This window comes from Mytilus edulis, chromosome 12 (genome assembly GCF_963676685.1).
Source record: "Mytilus edulis chromosome 12, xbMytEdul2.2, whole genome shotgun sequence".
Lineage (NCBI taxonomy): Eukaryota > Metazoa > Mollusca > Bivalvia > Mytilida > Mytilidae > Mytilus > Mytilus edulis.
Window position 1 is genome coordinate 49,687,315 of NC_092355.1, and position 6,035 is coordinate 49,693,349.

At 31.9% G+C, this 6,035-nt stretch overlaps 1 long non-coding RNA gene across 1 annotated transcript; it reads right to left on the bottom strand.

Annotated features, from left to right (window-relative positions):
* Positions 1-1,186: 1,186 nt before the first annotated feature.
* On the bottom strand, positions 1,187-5,400 carry LOC139498706 (uncharacterized). Its single transcript, XR_011657991.1, has 4 exons — positions 5,277-5,400; positions 3,029-3,151; positions 2,487-2,607; positions 1,187-1,246 (listed from the first exon to the last, which is right to left on the bottom strand). It is a non-coding gene; the product is annotated as an uncharacterized lncRNA (long non-coding RNA).
* Positions 5,401-6,035: the final 635 nt, after the last annotated feature.

Sequence of the window (6,035 nt, forward strand, 5' to 3'; positions counted from 1 at the left end):
ATTTCCCCATAATATTTTATATAATCTGTTTTTTTACTGCAGTTTAACACATATGCTTATGACTCCAGTCTGGCGGTGTCCATGTGTCCGAAGATCATAAAATTCTGTCGATAATCTTTATATTTATGCATGATTGTCAAAATCAGTTGTTTCTCTATATCATAATACTCATTTTAATTAATTACTTTGCTCATCATATGCCCTTTTATTGGAATAAAACTCCTTTATCTAATGTATATCTTATAAATTACCCCCGAACTTTAAAATTATCAATGTTTAAAATCAGTAAAACACGTCAGAAATACTCTGGCTGACATCTTGTGTTTTCCTTGTAAGCAGAATGTATATGTATCTAAAATATTGGAAACTATTGTTTTTGAAAATGGATACTTTTCTTCAGGCATTTAATTAGTTTCCTACTCGTATCCATGCTTTTATGAGAAGATTGAAATTACATTCACGTTTCCATTGACAACTATTTATTATATTCTTTAAATATATAGTTTACATGTATGTATCAGTAACATGATAACTTATATAGACAAAATCAATTATAAATGAAGGCAATGAAGTAGTTACAGCCCATATACTTGAGTTTATAAAACAGCTAGATAACATTCCTATTAGATATGATTACTTAAGATTTGTAGTTTTCTTTGGTAGCAGAAATTAAGCGAAATATATAAAGGAACATTCAAAACTCGAGCTGCCAACGAGAACCTGGAAAAACCGAGGAAAAGACAAAAGAGTCGATAAACTTTTTCATAGAAAACTGTAAAGAATGGGCAACACGAACCACTAAAAAGCGTTGAACGATGAACGTTTTGTATGCAGCGAACCAGAGTTATAAAATCGAGAAGAGATAATGGCGTGAATTCGGATAACATTTAAGCTAAATGCATAATATTCATAGTATAAGTTTGCTTTACATTATTCTATATCAATTTAATGTACTTGAGCATTTGATTTTGACATTTGTCTACGAACTTTCCGTTTTGAATATTCCTAGGTGTTCTGTATTTTTGTTACTAGTATTTAAATTTAAATGTAGTGATTTGTATTTGTCTAATGACTAAGGTTATCATCACGTTTCTGAACACTTCCAAACATCATCTGTTACTAATCGCAACATGCCAAAGATACATGTATGAAACCAATTAATTCAGAATTTAAAGGATTAAATTGCTCACAATAAAATAAGATTTATTTCTCATTTCATTATATGTAAACTGCCCATGTCTGTTTTCTAAAAAGAAAAAGAAGGTATAAATTAGTGACATGTCCTTTCAGTGACAATGTTAGTTTACAACATGATATATATTTATTCTTAGGATTTATAATTTCTTATGATAGACAACATACATTATTGAATAGTTTGTTTAGTATTCACGATTATTATATGGAAAAACACTCCCTTAATTTTGCTTCATTCTAGTTATTAGCTAATCAAGCAGGCAAAAATGGGTAATTACAGTGTCAGGTTCATTGTTACATGGAACCACCTCTGAGATGTTATTGTTTGATATTTGCCACCAAACAACAACACCACATACCTGTTATAAATAAAATCAATATGTCAACGTTATAACTGGCTTTGTTTCGTGACAAATTTATAATATGACAACAAATTAGTGCAGTTTTAAATCGTGATTGAGTACATTTTTCAAAGGGTACATATTTAGCTTTTTATGTATTTTTCTAACAAATGGTAAATTTTGGAAAATCTCTTGTTATTTAATTCGTAAATATATGCACCCTAAGAATATGATTAAATGACGTCTACACCAATAAGATCATTAAAAAAATTGAGGTCTCGATAATGCAACAGCCCAGATGCGTCGATTTAGTTTCGAATGCTTGCTTTTACAAAGGATATTCAGAGGCCTGTACCAAGTCAGGGATATGACAGTTGGTTGTATTTGAGCTTTTGATTTTGCCTTTGATTAGAGACGTCTTTTTTAAATCTTCTAAGGAGTTCAGTATTTTTGTGATTTTACTTTTGTTCAATTGCAATTCCAATTATTTTAACTGTTAAATAGAAACAGACGAAACGACTAAGGTGCCAAGAAAAGGGGTCATCTTAACCTTCTTGAACACCGGTAATCCGCCGTGTTGCTCATGGCAAGTAAAAGACAGTCCTGTTATCGCATTCGATGATGTCATGATAAGAGAAAAGAGGACTGGATAGTACCTGCGTTTTATAAGATGCTCAACTGCATATTTCTCACAGTCAAATGACAAACAAATTTTATAATATTTAGACAGCTGATATTATTTATTTTCTAAAACACATACACTTGCGTTGGTTTGTCATACTTACAATCGTATAAACCTATTGGATTGACAGTTATTTTCAAATGATTATTTTAACGGAAAGTCCTTTATCAGAGGAGTAACCTGAGTAATTGAAATTAATTATTTCGGATAATTATAATTTACACCAGTAATGCAGAATTGTACTGACAAAAACAAAAAGTGTCACTTACATTATTCACATAAGTTATTCAGGAATATACTGACAAACACATTTGCCATCAAAACAATGCCTCAAACGATCGGGGCACCACCAGTCCTGAGTATCTAGGCATTCCTGTTTACTGGAGCATTCTACAACAATCAACATTATGTTTATCTATCGGCGTTGCTGTGTATTCCTTCTTTTTTTTTATCAACAGAAAATACAAAATAAAATTCAAAACGCTCAGAGGCAAATAATGCATAAATATCGATTCTTTTAACTATATTTGATGATTACATAGTTTAAGATGAGGTTCGTGTTGCCCAGTCTAAAGTTTTCTATATATGTTGTGTAAACTATTGATTGTTTGTTTGCCTTCTTTTCAGCCATGGTGTTTATTTTTGACGTTGTTGAAATATCTCTCTGATAACTTTGGTATCGCCTTAACAGAAAATTTCAATGATACTAACTTATTTATCCAAATTCAATGTTGCTTTTTCTGATGTAATAAACGTGTCAACCATGGATTAGTTTTAAAACAATAAGTCCATGTAACTCATGACTACTTACGTGAGTCGTTTAATTCACACACACAGATTCCGTTCTGGCTATCGCACTGCAATGTTGATTCACTGTCACAACTGGTGTGAGCACAGTCTGCAATAGTCGTACAACCTTCTCCATTGACGAGGCCTACACAAATATTTAAAATCATTTTTAAATTCAATTTATTGTTATGTTCGGTATACCCTTATTTAAAAAATAAAATTAAAAAAACATAGGATTTTTAAAATTAATCATTCAGTTTTTCGTCGTGAGAAGTAAACTAAAGATCAATAAAAATAATGATTTTGTAAAGGTATAGTCTTATTAGAAAGTATCGGTGGTAGCTATATAGATATTCGTTCGATACTAAAAAAGGAAACTAGAAAAATATAGCATGTTATATATGTAGTCAATAGTATATTATAATGTATATGTAATCATTGTAATGTGATATACATCTCTTTCTATTCATTAATTATACAATTGCAAGAAAAGAACTAAACGGACATGAAAAGAACAATTAGAATCGTGTTAAATTCACTTTGCATGGTAATTTCAACCTTAGTTTTAGATCAAATAATGATTTTATGAACTGGGCTGCGTTCAATATCGTAGCTGCTACGTAGATTTTGACTATTGAACGTGTAGCTACGTATATACTAGTTGTTACATAGATATTGATAGCAGCTACGTAGCCGCTACGTAGCTGCTACGATATTGAACTTAACCCTGGAAAGGTACAAAAAAATGTACCGTGTTAATCATTCCAGTACTGAGGCATTACAACGGGGTTAATATTACCATCGAGGACTAATAGTCTACCGGAAGCGGTACCAACTAAGTTCGGAAGACAAAAAATGTTTAAGTTTTGTGAGCATTTATTAGCAAAACAACATAAAACAGCCAAACTTTACCGAAGCTCAACATATTCTGAAGTAGATAGTTTTTACCCTATGTTCAGGTTGTTTAAACCTCAGTTTGATTTTTTTACAAACAAATGCATAGTTCAAATAATGGCAGTATTAAAAAACTAAATACTCGTTAGATGGTATCCTAATGGACTGATGATTGTCCATCAGCATTTGCAAAAACACAGTGATCGTAATCAAAAGTTCGAAAAGGGGGCCTACATCACTATAAAATGTTTTTGACAATAAAAACTTGAAGTGTTTATAAGAACACATAAATTGGTATTAAAGAGAATATCATATATATATATATATATAAGTACGTCTGAGTCAGTGACAACTCTACAACAGATTTATCCATCGGATCGCCAGCAATGATGGTGATACATGGCTGTGTACATTATGTATATACAATTGTTGTAGAGATTTTAGCTCATCTGTAACAATAACATCTCCATGCCTTATATATCATGTACTGTAGTACGACGCTAGATTAAAACTGACGAGGAAAGGTAACACACGGCTACCGAAAGATCTAACATTGTTGGGTTGATGTTTAGACGAGTTGTATATACATAATGTACACAGCCATGTATCACCAGTTGTCACTGACTCAGACGTACTTATAAATATAATTATTTTCTGTGACTGTATCTTGCATTAATTTGTAGGATCCTTTACTATAGATATTTAGCTGATCTGTAACAATAACATCTCCATGCCTTATATATCATGTATTGTAGTACGACGCTAGATTAAAACTGACGATGAAAGGTAACACACGGCCACCGAACGCTTTATTATTGTGAAGCCCAGGTGGTCGTGTGATCAAGCGGGACGGCTACAGTGCAGGTGATTTGGTGTCACAATATCTCAGTAGCATGGGTTCGATTCCCGGCGAGGGAAGAACAAAAAATTTGCGAAAGCAAATTGACAGATCTTACATTGTTGGGTTGATGTTTAGACGAGTTGTATATATATATATATATATATGTTTAAATTTTACAAAATGACAAGGATAAGGTCGAACTGTTTTGCTTAGTCTTTAGTTTTCTATGTTGTGTCTTGTGTACTATTGTTTGTCTGTTTGTCTTTTTCTGTTTTTAGCCATACTGTTGTCAGTTCGTTTTCAATCTATGAGTTTAAATGCCATTCTGGTATTTTTCGCCCATATTCTTGAATCCAGTAGAGCCTAACCCTTTGATTTCATAAAAAAATTTCAGTTAAAGTTAAGCCTATACAATTGATAGTCTCATTCTGTGTTTTTAAAAGTCAAGTTATTGTCCAAAATACTATAATAAAAGAAATTCATGCTTAGGTGTATACTATTCAAATAAGTTATTTATTAGTAAATATATTCTTACCAAAAATCAGGACAGCTAGGAGGCAGGCGGTCAGTTTATACATGGCTATTCCTTATGTCGAAATAAACTAGATAAGTGATCTATCTGCTTTTGTCTTCTTAAATCGTGACAACGTTTGAGATTCTTCATATCTAATTTGCCCTCTATAAGGTCAAGATTAAAGGTCAAAATAAAATTCTAAATACTGCTTATTGTGATTGTTGCAGAGGATGTTAGTACATTCTCAGTTCATTGTAGTGAATTTGGTGATTTTTTCTTCGATGTTACTGTTTTAATAATTTACTGGTTCGTACAGAAAAGATAAACAACTGTTCAATACATTTATATTACTGAGATAAAGCTATGAATTACTTATAGACTTGTTTTAATCCTGAAGTCGTCTAGGTCTAGTATGTTATATAAATATGTTAACGTGACAAGTCTATACGACAGGTTACAACACACGAGACAATTACATTAACTGTTCCAGAGAGAGGCCTACAATAGAGATATCGTTCAGATTTAAATCTAAAAGATCATGTTTGACATCAAAATATGATATGAGGATAATCCCAGCTAAAGCCCTGAGATGATCATGTTCAAGAAAGATTTTGAGATAAAATTTTAAGATCTTTCGATTTCAAAAATTGATTGATTGATTGTTTTGTAATTAACGCCACTTTTAACACTATTTTGCTATTTTATGGCGGTTAGCTTTTATCGTTGGCGGAAACCTGGAGTGATCGGAAAGTACCTTCGAACTTCGGTAGAAAAAGTGAC